The 15,744-nt window shown below is 48.0% G+C and overlaps 1 protein-coding gene across 1 annotated transcript in view; it reads right to left on the bottom strand.

The window, feature by feature from the left end:
• Positions 1-15,744, bottom strand: part of NEK10 (NIMA related kinase 10) — a 1,232,468-nt gene that overhangs the window by 566,474 nt on the left and 650,250 nt on the right. The gene's annotated exons all lie outside the window — the stretch shown is intronic.

Genomic DNA, 15,744 nt, shown 5'->3' with positions numbered 1-15,744 from the left:
TTGGCCATGGATGGGCACACAGATGGAAGGACATGGTGAAATGAATGAATGGCGAAAGATTGAATGATGGATGAAAGAATGATTACACCTTGTAGCCCCATTATCTTCAGAACATTGACTTTCACATTTATATGAGTCATTGTCTTTATATAATGTGTGTGATGTAAAGCACTCCGACACCCTGCAGTACACACCTGGGATGAGTAGCACTATAAAAGAAATCAAATACACATGAGGGACGGTCTATGTGAAGATGAGGGCACCATTGGAGGGTGGTAGCAAGGCTGACTGGCCACACCGGCTATCAGGCGTTTCCCTGGGAGGCTGGAAAGGTGGGGGCGGGTTTGTTACTGGGGGCTGACACTGCAAAGTTCCTTGAAAATCCAGCATTTGTTAGCCAACAATAAAAGCAGCATTGCTTATATTCAGGTGTGGTTCACCAGGATCTGGTGACTATTGTACCTGCTGGAAGATTGAGTTTTCATCTGTGTAAGAAGCCTCTGTCGTTTAACCACACCCACTCACAAACCTGAAGTTAACTAAACACACTTATTGTGTTGGACATTATTTGCTGGATATGGCCCGGGATATTAGGGTGGTGGTCAATAATGTGGTGTACGAGATTCCAGAAATTTGTCAGGTGGAGGGGGGGCCCGACTTGTAAAAGAAATCAGCTGGGGGGCTCAACCTACAACATTTTGAAGACATCTGTTCTACTCCTTGTCTCTATGTTCACAGTGATACTTATACCACTTGCTTAGTATATGGTTTGTGAGGCCCCTAGGGCAAAACGTATACTGTGTAAGCATGGGCGGAAAATCCGTTCCGCTTGCGGATTTTCGGTAAATTCGCAATCCGCGAACTCTCGCGAATTTACTGAAAATCCGCAAATTCGCACGCAGCGGATTTTTTTGCTTGGTGATACAATATTGCGGCGTGCGGCGTTCACTTACCGTCATTTAGCGTTTGCCGAGTTGTTTTCTCGATATTTTGCGAGTGCTGCGCCATTTTGGATCTTGCTGCGGGATCCCGCGGGAGTTTGGCGACGCATCGCGAGAGTTCGCAATTGCGAACATGTAGATGCGGCGGGCAGCAACAATCTCGCACTCGCCAAATTACAAAATTTGCAATTCTGCACAAGAAATCCACTACCAAGCAGCATAAACCTTCTGAAAATGATGAGTTTTTATCAGAATAACTCCTCAGGTTGACATTTTCCTGCACTTTTTTGGATTTGAGGCCTTTTTGACTTTCTTTGGATCACTTTTGGATTAGAAATCAACTTTCACAAGTAAGTTTGTTTGGGGCATTACAGTTGCTGTTCTGCAGAAAAACGAGTTTTGCAAAACTGAAAGCACTCAGCAGGTGCAAAAGTTCACTCATCATTAGTAACCATTCCCTGTAGTGCTTCCTGAGGGGTCCCTCTAGAGTTCAGTTGCCTATGTTTGTTTGGGGCATTACAGTTGCTGTTCTGCAGAAAAACGAGTTTTGCAAAACTGAAAGCACTCAGCAGGTGCAAAAGTTTAAACTCATCATTAGTAACCATTCCCTGTAGTGCTTCCTGAGGGCCCCTCCAGAGTTCAGTTGCCTACTTGCAACTATTCTATGACCCTGCTCTGACCCTCACAGCAGGGTCATAGAACAGCTACAAGTAGGCCGGAAAAAAAATTGCACTGCAACAGAAAGCAAATTACAGATAAGGAAGCAGGTGCCAGACAGGAAGTTTAAATTCAGTGACACATTAATCAACCCCAAATTAATTCATGTCAGCTGAAGCAGGGCAGGTGTGCTTGCTTTCCCCCCCATAATCTACAGTGCTGAACCAGAAATTAATTCATGTCAGTTGAAGCAGGGCAGGTGTGCTTGCTTTTCCCCCCCATAATCTACAGTGATGAATCAGAGGGTGGCAGTGATGTACCAGAGGGTGGCATGGGTCAACCAGAGGGTGGCAGTGGTAAAACAGAGGGTGCTGTGAACCTGTAATGATGAACCAGACGTAGAAACAACAAAGTCGCGACCGTTGCAAGCCGACAAGTAAGTTTGCAATTGCGAACTGGTACAAAACCCTCGCGAACTGGCAGAAACCCTTGCGAACACAAAAAAAACGCAAATTCGCGAGAATTCGCGGATTTTGCGGATTGCGAGTTCGCAAATACGCAAATTCGCGAACGCCAGGCCAGATTCGCAAAATTCGCCCATGCTTTACTGTGTGCTACTTAAGTTTTCTTTAAGTACCTTTGCCTCTAGCCTCATAAAGAGACTAGAGGGGTGTGTTTAGAATAAATACATATATTTTATATATATACCTTGTATGGTTCTCCTTTCATTTGATCATTCATGAGATTATAGACTGGTAAAACAAGCTGCTTTACATTCCTCCAAGAGTTAGCCTGAAGGCTGCTCTCCACAGCTACCACTAGGATAGCTTTCTATAAAGGTTGTCTTAAACCTACCATCAATAAGGGTCATTTCGACTGGTGCAAGGTGCCCACTAGAATACTGGACAGCATATGCCAGACCAACTTCTCACACCAAGCTTGAGTAAGGGAAAGTAGAACAATAGGGATCCTGTCACATGGAGGTGTGACCACCTCTCCAGACTGGGCTTAGTGTATTGGGCTGGGGTGGTAGAGCTTGCCAGCGCCACCAGGCTGCTTTGTAGGGCACGTTTGGTGCCCTCCTTGCATACTCCAGTTACAACCTCTTCAGGGAGCCCTTGGTTCCCGCTCTAGCAGGAAAGTGGAAAAAAGGACAATGGAGTATTCTGCCCTCTGTCCAGTTCCTCCTTTCGGAGGGATCCTGAGTCGTCGTAACCCCTTTGCTAGGGTATTTCAGGGCTTACCTGTGGGTGGGTCCTCAGATTCGTCGTGGGACAAGATTCAAGCCTGAAACCACATCACTCTTACACCGTCGGGATACTTGAACTTGCTGGACTTCGCCTGGAACCAAGAATGCATCAAGTAAGATTCCTGCAGCTTCTGGTTCCGCTGTCCTGCAAGTCTTCTTCATCATCTATGCTTCTTTCAGGATCTGCAACAGACCTGTGTGCCTCAAGGACACCCGAAGTAATCTCCCTTGGAGTGAAGAAGTCACTCCCCTGCACCACAACAAAGCTGCCCAGTCTGTTGCTCCTGCCGTCCCACATACTTCATAAGGCTCAGCAACACAGGTGGTGGTTCTGCAACTCTCTTGAGGCCTGACCTGTCCTCTCTGCAATTTTGAGGCCAGTATCCCTCAGCGGAACTGCTGCGACCAAACCCCTGTGCACTGCGTTGAGTTGCCGTTGCCAAGGCTTGTTGGCTCTGCACTCCAGAGATCTTCAGGATACAAGAAGCTCCAGCCTCCAGCATCTCTTCCTGTCAAATACAGCATCTTCACGGCATCCCCCGCACCGTGGACGTTCCTTCTTGGTGAGCTGCTTAAAGTCCTCTTGCGAATCCTGTGCCTTTGGCCTCTGGGTCTTCTTCTACTTCATGGCGCTTCCCTGCTTGCTTGGGGCCTTCTCTGACTCTCCTGCTTGTGGTGTTTCAGGAGTCCCTTGGACCTTGCTAGTCCTAACATTGCTCCTGCTTCGCTTTCCATGCTGTTGCAGCTGCCAAGGTTTGTCGGTGCTCCCGCCGGACATCGACCCCCTGGTTCTCGACCTCCGACGTTAGACAGCTCGTGCACGGCTCCTTGTCTTCCTCAGTGTCAGCTGGTCCCCACAGCTGCAGAGACAATGTCACCCTCAAAACTTTTCAACAATCCGTCATCAGTTGGCATTGATCGTCCCTGCCCCCTGATCACCTCTGAGTGGCATAGACACTGTCCGAAGGAGGTTGGCTTAGTATATGGTGCACACTTATTTAAGTGAGCACCCTGCACTAATCCAGACAACCCTTATGGCACCTTTAGTGGTCTTAGACAACCATATAAATATTTCTAAGTGGTAGCTGTGGAGAGCAGCCTTCAGGCTTAGTCCAGGAGTGTAAAGCAGCTTGTTTTACCAGTACTAATTATGTAGTGTAAGTTTAGAGAAAAACAACCACACAATGTTGTTATAAAAATATGTATTTAATATAAAGACTCACTAACATTTTGGTATATCTCCTGCCTGGAGATATAATCACAATACAGACATTACTTCAACAGTATAACAGGCATGGAGCACAAATAGACAATGGTCTCCAGGGGGAGACCAAACCATTTACTAATAAAGTGGAATGCGTAGCGCTACTTAAGTCCATACTGGACCCAGAAGACTTAGAAGAAGAGCTGGGGACCAAGGAGCCACTCATGGTAAGTACCACGGAACCATACTGAGGCTGTGTGCAGAGTGGAACATGACCGTGTGCTCAAAACAAGTCAATGGGGAAGTCGCGGTTTAAGTTTTCAAGAAGAAGGACCCTTCCCAGTGTACCATGAAGAAACCCCATGGAAGTTGGAGAGTCGCCCAACCCCACATCCCAGGAACCAGGATACCTACACCAGGGAAGCCGGGTGCATAGGTGTGAAGTGACGTAGGAAACTGCCGTAGACCACAATGGAGGACTTCTGAGAAGATGTCGCTGGCAAAAAAGGTGAAAGAGTCTTGTGGAACCCAGGGATGGATTCTTCAAGAGGAGCACCATCAAGAAGAGATTCTGGAGTGACCAGAAGGCACGGAAGACCAATGACCACCGATGAACGAAGATGCAGGAGAGTTGGCGGTACCCTTGTTGCTGCAGCTGTGAGGACCAGGAGCCATTCAGGAGCCAATCACAAGCTGTCCCACGTCAGAAGTCAAGAGCCAGGGGAGTCGGTGTCCAGCTGTTACACCAACAAGCCTTGGCAGTACAGCAGGTGAAGAAAGCGAAGAAGGTGCAGTGTGGGGACCAGCAAGGTTCAAGGGATTCACCAAGTGCAGGAGAGTCAGAGCAGGCCCGAGCAAGAATGGGAGCACACTGGAGCCAAAGAATACCTTCAAGAGGAACCACAAGCCGAAGGCACAGGAGTCACAAGAGGACCTCGAGCAGCTAACCAAGAAAGCGGGCCCACAGTGCATAGGATGCAGTGAGGACAAAGATCTTGGTAGCAGGAGATGCAGGAGGCTGGAGCCCAAAGATCTCTGGAGAAGAAAGTCAGCAAGCCTTGGCTACGGCAAGTTGACGTGATGCACAGGGGTACTGCTCCAGCGGTTCCGACGAGGGATACAGACTTCAAACTTGCTGAGAAGACATTGCTAGCCTTCAGGGAGTTGCAGGACCACCACCTGTGTTGCTGAGCCTTTTGGAGTACGTAGGATGATGGGAGCAGCAGACCGCTCACCTTAGTTGCGGTGCCTGCAGATGCAGGAGAGTGACTCCTTTACTCCGAAGGAGATAGATGCTTTTAGGTGTCTTAGATGCCCACAGGCCTGGAGAAGAACCTGTATGGAGCACAGGCGGCATCGAAGAATGGCAGGACGACAAGACGAGGAGCAGCAGGAGTCTTCCAGATGCAGTCTCGGTTCCCAAAGCAAAGTACAGAGTAGAGCCAGGTGCCCAGACTGTTGAAGATGAAGTGGTGTCTTAATAGGAATCTTGTTCCACGATGAATCTGAAGACCCACCCACAGGTAATCCCTTAGGTACCCAAAGGAAAGGGTTGAGACGATTCAGGGGTCCTTCCCAGAGGAGGGGCTGGACAGAGGGGAGGATACTCCCATGTCCTTTCTTCAGTTTCGCACCAGAACAGGAGCCAACAACTCCCTGAATTGGTTCCAACTGGAGAATGCAGGGAGGGCCTTTTGGAGTACGTAGGATGATGGGAGCAGCAGACCGGTCAGCTTAGTTGCGGTGCCTGCAGATGCAGGAGAGTGACTCCTTTACTCCAAAGGAGATAAATGCTTTTAGGTGTCTTAGATGCCCACAGGCCTGGAGAAGAACCTGTATGGAGCATAGGCGGCATCGAAGAATGGCAGGACGACAAGACGAGGAGCAGCAGGAGTCTTCCAGATGCAGTCTCGGTTCCCAAAGCGAAGTACAGAGTAGAGCCACATGCCCAGACTGTTGAAGATGAAGTGGTGTCTTAATAGGAATCTTGTTCCACGATGAATCTGAAGACCCACCCACAGGTAATCCCTTAGGTACCCAAAGGAAAGGGTTGAGACGATTCAGGGGTCCTTCCCAGAGGAGGGGCTGGACAGAGGGGAGGATACTCCCATGTCCTTTCTTCAGTTTCGCACCAGAACAGGAGCCAACAACTCCCTGAATTGGTTCCAACTGGAGAATGCAGGGAGGGCCTTTTGGAGTACGTAGGATGATGGGAGCAGCAGACCGGTCAGCTTAGTTGCGGTGCCTGCAGATGCAGGAGAGTGACTCCTTTACTCCAAAGGAGATAAATGCTTTTAGGTGTCTTAGATGCCCACAGGCCTGGAGAAGAACCTGTATGGAGCACAGGCGGCATCGAAGAATGGCAGGACGACAAGACGAGGAGCAGCAGGAGTCTTCCAGATGCAGTCTCGGTTCCCAAAGCGAAGTACAGAGTAGAGCCACATGCCCAGACTGTTGAAGATGAAGTGGTGTCTTAATAGGAATCTTGTTCCACGATGAATCTGAAGACCCACCCACAGGTAATCCCTTAGGTACCCAAAGGAAAGGGTTGAGACGATTCAGGGGTCCTTCCCAGAGGAGGGGCTGGACAGAGGGGAGGATACTCCCATGTCATTTCTTCAGTTTCACACCAGTACAGGAGCCAACAACTCCCTGAATTGGTTCCAACTGGAGAATGCAGGGAGGGCACCAAATGTGCCCTTCAAAGCAGGTTTATGGTTCTGGCAAGTGCCCCCACCCCAGTCCAGTTAGGATTTTGTCTCAGGTTACTTTTGTGAATCGGGCCCCTATTGTTTTACCTTCCCCTGCTTGAGCCTTGCTCAGCAGCAGGAGGGTAGAATCTTGTCTGTGATCGGCAGCAGCACTAGCTTGCTGTTAGACCCTGAAAGGCTGGTACTGAGAATTCAGTGGGGCTCCCTAGTGGCACCCCTTAGAGTACATGGGATCCTGCATCCAACACTGGAATCGGTTTTGGGGTTGGATTCCAACATGTTTGATATCAAACATGACTGGTTTCAGTGCAGCCAATATATAGTTAGACGTTTCATAATTAACCCTGGGCAAAGCACTACGCTAAGCTCGCGTAGTTTGCGAAGTTTGCGCAACTTTGCACTACGCGAACTGCAGGTAGCACAGTGCAAACATGGGTAGCGTAGGGTAGTGCAGTGGTCATTTTTTGCTTGCTCGTGGTCCTCAACGTCAAGTTGGCGACCGCGAGCAAGCAAAATGACATCCTGGCGAGATTTTTTCCTCGTTCGTGATCAGCAACATCAAGTTGCTGATCGCGAGCATGGAAAATAAACCTCCCGGCGAGATTCTCAACGCGGGGAGGTCAGGTTTCTCATTGCAAGTGGTCGCGTATGCTCGCGACCGCTCGTGATGAGAAACTACCAGTCTGCGTTGAGAAAGCTGCCGCTCAAGTAAAAATCTCCTTGAGCGGCAGAAACCTACAGCTCGCACTGTGCAAGATGCTGTTTTCAATGATTGCACAGTGCCGGATGCTTTTCCGCACTGTGCAATCATTGAAAACGGCATGTTGCACAGTGCGAACCCGATACTTCGCAGTTCGCGTAGAGCTACGCGTAGCTCGCGTAGTGCGAAGTGCACTTCGCGTAGCTACGCTTAGCGCTCCTTCACGAACTACGCCTAGGGTTACTCATTATTGACTTGATGTTCACTATATGTCTAAAATGAATGACCACACTTACAAAGCCGGGAGAGTCGACTCCTAGGTTTGTAGGGGTGTCCTGCTCAATCAGGGCACCCTCACACTTATAACCAAGCACCCTACCTTCAGGATTGAAAGGCCTATCTTAGGGGTGTCTTATAGGTTTTAAATGCAGTGACCTTAGATATAAAGAAACTTATATCTGTTGTGAGTGGTGTTAGCACCAGCTCACACAGGCTGCAATGGGAGGCCTGTAGTCACAGATGATTGGTCTCTCATAGGTGGCAGAATACATGCTGCAGCCCATGGGAGACCACTGGTGTACCTAAGCCCTGGACACCTCAGTATCATATACTAGTGACCTAGAAAGGTACACTAGTAGCCAATTAGGAAGGTGCCAAAGTACTTACCATAGTCCAATTTTGGGTGAGAGCACACTGACTGGAGTCCCGATTAGCAGGATCCCAGTCAGGCTAGTCAGAAAAAAAGAATGACACCAGCAAAAAGTGGGGGTAACCATGAAAGCAGATCCTACTTTCCTACACTGCGCTCTCTGCTTACAAGTTCTCCTCTTCAAGAATTCATCCCTGGACTCCACCAAGCTCTGGCACAGTCTTCTCAGTGGCATCTTTCCTGAAGTCCTCCATTTGGTCCACAGCGGTTTCCGATGTCACTTCGCACCTATGCACCCGGCTTCCCTGGTGTAGGTATCCTGGTTCCTGGGGTATTCATGGGTGGTGTGACTCTCCAACCTTCTGTCTTCCACTGGGTTTCTTCAGGGTCCACTGGGAAGGGTCCTCCTTCCAAACTGCAACTGTGACTTCCCATTGACCTCTATTGGACACAAGGCTGTGTTTCTACTCTGCACGCGGCCTCCGTGGGGTTCCTTGTGTCCCCAGCTGTTCTGAGTCTCCTGAGTCAAGTCTTAATTTTGGTCGCGTTTCGCATTCCACTTTTTTGGTCTATGGTTTGGTCTCTTCCCCGAGACCACCGTAATTTGTGCTACTTACCTGTTACAATAGAAGTATTCTTGTGTATTTGTGTTTATATCTCTGGGTAGGTGAAATACCAATGTGTTAGTGAGTGTTTGTAATAAATAGAACTATTTTTATAAATACACTATGTGGTTCTTTTTCATTTAACCTACACTACATGATTAGATCTGGTAAAACAAGCTGCTTAACACTCTTTCAAGATAAGCCTGAAGGTTGCTCTCCACAGCTACCACTTTTTAAGGTTGTCTAAGACCAGGAAAATCACCTTAAGGGTTGTCTGGATTAGTGCAAGATGCTTCACTTATATAGGTATGCACCATATACTAAGCAAGCCTCCTCCAATCACTTTTTTGTATGCCTCATTGTGACGCCCTACATGGGACGGGCACATGCAGACGTGGGTCCTCTGTGCACTGTGCCACTGGAGCCAAGCTATACCCGACTGGCGAGCCCTAACAAGGTAGAAACCCATCTTGGGTTGTTTGTGTTCTGGTTGAGGGAAGACCTGGCCTGGCAGTTCTAGACTGGACTGTTTGTTCCCATTGGAGAAGTCAAGCCTGATTAGGATATGGCTGGGTCCAAACTAAGGTGGCATGAGGAGCAAACAAACCAGTGGCTGAGATGAATTCAAGCATCCCATCCATCACTGTTTTATATGCACCAGCTTGATAAGAGCATCAATGACGATGGCAGGTGGAGGTGGTGGAGAAAGGGCTTGAAAGACGTGTCAGTTACAGCGAGTGGACATGGTAAGGTGACTGCACTAAAGGAGCAAAGGAGGGGCAAGATTATGGAGTGAGAAATGATGGAAGAGAAGAAACTGGGGAAGAAGCTAAGAAGCCAAGGGGGTGGGGCAAGATGTGGGAAAGGGGGTAGAGCAATGTAACGTTGGCAGTGCAGACACGCTCACCAAGCGTGATCAGTGTGGGATCCTGCGATGTAGCATATGCGGGGGAATCAGAGAGGGCAGAGCTTTCATGAATGTCAGTTAGGGGTTCTTTTACCACCCTGATACACATGGACACAGCATCCTGTTCCATGTTATTTCAGAACTTTTGCAATGTTACTGTAACCGATGTTCAGTTACCCGTTGTTCGACAAATGACACGTTGTACCAGTAGCTGTAATTTTGATACACTCCAGAGTGGTCAAATCAGCAACCGAGAAGCTATTATGTTTATTCTTTTCTTATAATTTGGAAATTTACCAATTCCACAAGCTCTTCATGCTTCTTCATTTTTTGTGTAATTGAACAGGAAGATTTTATCAATTCACTGATTCAATTATGATTAGACATTCCTCATGTAATGGTCATAAGCAAGTCTTTAATGAATGATCATCTATTCCCCACAATTGCTTGGTTGGTGTCTCATTCTTCAGTGCCTTCTGAAGATTATGATATTTAATCCATTTTCACCATTTCTTTCTCTTGGGTTGGTGTACTCACCCCTCGGTGTTCTCTGTGGGGCGTGGTTTTAATTATTTTGCCCACTTTGATTAAATTCTATAGGGTAAGTCACTGTTTTTCTTTCTCTTTTTGCTTTTGTTCATGGGTGTGTTACTTCTTTCTTTAGTTTTAACTTACATTGATGTATATATTGATTGAATATTCCGTTATTACAGGGGTCAAATAACAGCCTATTTCTCATCCTGAGGATGGTCTAACGGATATATACACCAACAAGACTGAAACGTCAACAACCTCATCAGCGCGCGCCTTGTGCCGGGCTGTGTGTGTGTGTCGAAACGCTGAATACTTGCATTATTATTCTTCCAGTTGATTGAGAACTGTGGTTTTAGCTGCTTTTAAAATTTTTATATTTGCACTGTGATTGAGCTTAAAAATTGCGGGGCTTGTGGGCTTAAAAATACGAAGTATATTTGCGGGGAGCTGGGTTTCTGATTTCTGGCCCCTGTTCTGCCCGGTCTGTCCCCGTTCCGCCACAGCATTTTGGTGCCGCTAGAGCGGAGGGACGCGACTCCTCCCACCCACAGCCTACAAAGGCTCCAGTATTCGGCCGCGCTCGGTGAGAGCAGCGCGCGCCTTGTGCCGGGCTGTGTGTGTGTGTGTGGAAACGCTGAATACTTGCATTTTTGCACTTTAAAAACTTGCACTGTGATTATTATTCTTCCAGTTGATTGAGAACTGTGATTTTAGCTGCTTTTAAATTTTTTATATTTGCACTGTGATTGAGCTTAAAAATTGCGGGGCTTGTTGGGCTTAAAAATACGAAGTGTATTTGCGGGGAGCTGGGTTTCTGATTTCTGGCCCCTGTTCTGCCCGGTCCGTCCCCGTTCCGCCACAGCTTTTTGGTGCCGCTAGAGCGGAGGGACGCAACTCCTCCCACCCCACAGCATCACTTCCTGGGTCAGGGATATATATGTCATGTGTATCCGGCCGCGTAGCGGGCGAGCGCAGCGGGTGCGACGATGGCATGCCGAAGTTGCGCCAAAGTTAAGCCCGTCTGCGCCCGTCCGAGGCCGGGCACGGTCCAGGGCCCTAACCCCTGCCCTTTCTCCTGCTGACCCGATAACCTATAATAGACGGGACCTATGGGACTTATGCCTGTCGATAAATGAGTGTTGCAGGCACAAAATGGAGGCTATATCTTCTATCAAATGCCGGCATTGCCCATTTAAAACCAGTAAACAGATAGGCAACAAAGTGCGGACAAGGGGCCTCAGGGGAGGCTTGTTGAATTGTCGATCCCTCCCGAGACACGCCTTGCAAATCTGGGACCTGCTCTTAGAGGAGAGCCTTGATTTACTCTTTCTGACGGAAACATGGCTGGGGGCAGATTCCGACCCCGAGATTATCGAAGCCCTATTATAGCCAGGGTGGATCGACCGTCAGGCAGAGGAGGCGGGATTGCAGTGATCAGCAAGGCCCCCCTGGTGTGCTCCCTCGAACCTCTTGGGGTAGAGAATTGCGAGGCCGGCAAATTTGCATTGAAACTTGGCCCTCAGGACCATATCTCAGGTGTCCTCCTTTATAGACCTCCTGGGATCCTGGGAAATTTTAGGCATAGTCTGCAAGAACACCTTGCTCACCTGGCGCTTAGGCATAGGAAGGTCCTGCTTCTGGGTGATCTAAATATTCATTTTGATGACATCCAGTTAAAGGAAGCCACGGAGATGAGGCAGGAATTATGAAATACTGATTTGGAACTGATAAATCAAACACCCACACATACTCATGGCCATTTATTGGACCCGGTGTTTGCCAACTGGGAGGGCATAACCACGAGTATTCCTAACCCACTTCCCTGGACAGACCATTTTCTAGTCCCTTTTGAAATTGGCACTTCAGGTAGCATTGACCCCCAGTTGGGAGGCAACAATAGTTACCCATACCGTAAATGGAAAAATTTCTCACAACCTATCTTTAGCGAGATGCTAAGTTTAGGGGGGATGCCGAGAGGCACGGATAGTGAAAGTGCTAATCGAAACTTAGAAACCCGGATCCTTGATGCCTTGAACAGGGTAGCACCTTTATCTAAGGCCAAACAGGGGAACAGAGCTAGGAGATCGGCCCTATGGTACACGATAGAGCTGCAGTCAATCAGATCAGAATGTAAAAAGCTGGAAAGACTTTGGCGCATGGATATGAATGAGCGCAGTAAATTTCAGTATAGAACAGCCCAGAGAAGTTACCAAAAGCAGATTAGAGCTGCTAAAGCCACATATTATGGAAACAGAATTAGTGAGGCGGATTGTTCGTCTAGAGAACTGTTTAAAATTTACAAAGAAATCTCAGCCGTCTCAAATTCCAATGTTCCGGAGACTGACTCCGTCTTGGAATGCAATAAGGTGGCAGAAAATTTTGCCAACAAGGTTAAAAAAATCTACAGTTCTTTCTCCAGATGTCCTGCTGATGGAGAAACCTTCGTAGAACTGAAGGAAGTGGCAGTGCTGAATTCTGAGCTGAGGTTAGAGTGTTTTACCGTACCGCCCAGTAAAGAACTTGAAACCATTTGCACTAATATAAAATCGGGTTCTCCACGAGACCCCGCTCCCCCGAGGGTCCTGGGTGCAATCATAGTGGCTCTAGAACCATACATCCGCCTTGTCCTTGTAACATCCTTTGACTCCCAGACCCTTCCGGTAAACTGGAAAAAGGCCATTGTGTTACCTATTAGGAAAAAACCTAATGTAAGCCATGATGTCCTGGAGAACCTACGGCCCATTTCTCTGCTACCCTATACTGCGAAAATTGCAGAGAAAATTGCAAATGTGCAATTGATGGCATTTGTGGAGAAGACTAATCTCCTGCACTCCTCCCAATCGGGGTTCCGAAGGGGTTTCTCTACTGAGACGGCCTTATTACGAGCCACCGAAACTCTACGTCAAGGGGCTGACGCAGGCCTAACCAAGGCACTGGTCATGCTAGACCTTAGTGCAGCGTTCGACACTGTAGCACATATTACCTTGCTACAGTGTCTGAACAGAGGAGGTGTGACTGATAGAGCACTCGGTTGGCTAAAATCGTTTCTGACGGGCAGAAGCTTTCAAGTCCAGCGGGGCTCGTTTCAGTCTGAGGAGATGGTATTGGAACAGGGGGTGCCACAGGGCTCAGCTCTGAGTCCTACTCTTTTTAATCTATATATGGCCCCCCTGGCTGAGGTAGTCCAATCGTTCGGCGTAGAGATTGTTTCCTACACCGACGATACTCAGCTCCTACTCACCCTCACCCAAACACCTGCAGCTGGAGCCAATAACTTCCGAGCCTGCATGCAAGAATTGGCTACTTGGATGGATAATCACTGTCTAAAACTGAACGGCTCCAAGACAGAAGTCTTGGTGGTTGGTGGTGATCAACAGCTCTGGACATGTGACTGGTGGCCAAGCTGTCTAGGCTCTATGCCTACACCCTGTCCTGAAGCTAAGAACTTAGGGATATGGGTGGATCCCACACTCTCTTACGAGACACACATTAGTCGATTAGTGGGCAAGTGCTTTGGAGTCCTAAAGACTCTCAATAAAACCCTGCACCACCTCCCCTTGGAGGCTCGGCGCACTATGACCCAGGCACTGATTACATCACGCCTCGACTATGGGAATGTCCTCTTCTTGGGAGCTTCTAGTAAAAGTATAGGACGACTCCAGATACTGCAAAACGCTGCAGCTCGCCTAGTACTTAGACTCCCAAGAAGAGCCAATTCCAGAGCCGCCCTGGAGTCCCTCCACTGGCTCCCAGTGAAAAAAAGAATAATGTACAAAGCCCCCCTAATATGTCATCGGATCCTTTGGCATAAAGCTCCCGGCTATTTGGCGGGTCTGGTTACCTGGTATGAGCCATGCAGACCGCTCAGGTCGGGCGGAATGGGCACGCTTGTGACCCGCCGCTATAGGAGAGTAAAAATGGGAGGTCGGTCCTTTAGAGTGGCTGCGGCGATAGGCTGGAACAAACTTCCCACCAGTCTCCGCCTGGAGCCATCTGAAACCAAATTCTGCCGTCAACTGAAAACACACCTGTTCTGCTTGTAAGTCTACATTAGTGTTTCTGGCCATGTACTGACCTCTCCTCTGGCGAGCTCCTTCTCTCTTTAGCGCAGGGACACGCCGGGATGGCGTAACCATAGCGCTTTAAAAATGTCTTTATCATTATTATTTCCTTATTGTTTAATTGTTCTTTAGAAAGTGTTTTTTGTTTTGTTCAGATTCACTATTCTGTTCATGTATTTTTGTTTGGAATAGATGCTTGCAACAATGACTTGGAGGTATCGATAGCACAGAATTCCTTTGTAAACCTTGGTCATCTTTGTGTTACTTTAATATCTTTGTACCCTTTCTATTCATATTAAATACATTTGATTTATGAAGAATTCACACCGTTTCATCAGTATCTTTTGTAGACCTGCTGGGAAGAAATTGAAAACTGAATTGAAGGTTGTTTAACTAAAGGTTACCGGCAGGAACCTTGATATAGCATTGCATGTGCATGAACTGTTTGACTAAGTCCACATAAGTGAATCCCTTGTAGGCACTTTTACCTGTTAATAGTTAGGGGTGCCAGCTGCTGCCCCAGCCTGGCCTCTGTACACCCTGTGATTAGGAAGACAATTATGGTAGGAACAGACTGTGAAGAGGGTTCAAGTAGCAGTGTTTACATTTTGCAGTGCACACTCATTGCCCCTTTCTATTGTTTCTCAAAAGGAACCATAGGCTATTCAGTAAGTAATGACGAGACTCGCCACAATCCTGTGATTTCAGTAGTGCTTAATTTGAGCCGGCACCGGCACTTAAATGCTAGCACCAGCATTTATGACAGTCTGCCACATGGTGGTGCTGTCTGCCTAATTAGGGATCAGCACAACAACGGCTGTTTATTAATTGAATATACATTAACAGTGATTAATACCTGCCGCCCAAACCATTCTTATAAGTTTGGGGGCCTGAAATATCTCGCATTGTCACACTTGTTAGAGTGTGATGGATAGTTGTGGTGTTGTAGGGGCAATACATGGTGGGAGCTGCAGTGGCCTGCTGACGAGGGCCCTGGCACTTTTTTGTGTAGAAATGCAGCATTGTGTGCATGATGTCACTTCCGCTACCATGGCATTTGGTGAATCTCCATCCCGGCGCGTGGTCGGTCACGCGCACGCTCGCGCCATTATGGCATCTGTTGTTCTAATGAGATCGGCAGTTGCTGCCGTTTGATTCGGTTGCTCTTTCTCGGGGAGGGATCCCCCTCGTCGAGTTAATCACCGGGGTAATGATTTGCTGCTGCGGCACCTCGGATTGCGCCCGTGTCAGCGGAGTGATTTGTAAGCGGCTAGGAGAAGGCGCGCAAATTGTTTTTCTTTGACTGGAAGTGAAATTAACGTCCCGGATTCTCCATTCATTTATTCCGTGTTCAAGACCCAGGGCATACATCTCGCTGGCAGGAAACTCTTGGGTTTTCTCTCCATGCATAATTGAAGATGACGCCAGCAATCTCGGAGACTAATTACAGAGGCACCGGGATGCAGCACAGTGCCTGGCTGCAGGGCGGAAAATAGAAACAGTGAACAATGCAGGCTGCAAATGTC

Source organism: Lissotriton vulgaris, chromosome 10 (assembly GCF_964263255.1).
Source record: "Lissotriton vulgaris chromosome 10, aLisVul1.2, whole genome shotgun sequence".
In the NCBI taxonomy this organism is placed as follows: domain Eukaryota; kingdom Metazoa; phylum Chordata; class Amphibia; order Caudata; family Salamandridae; genus Lissotriton; species Lissotriton vulgaris.
Note: the sequence above shows the minus strand (reverse complement) of the source record. Positions and strands in the feature narration are given on the sequence as shown.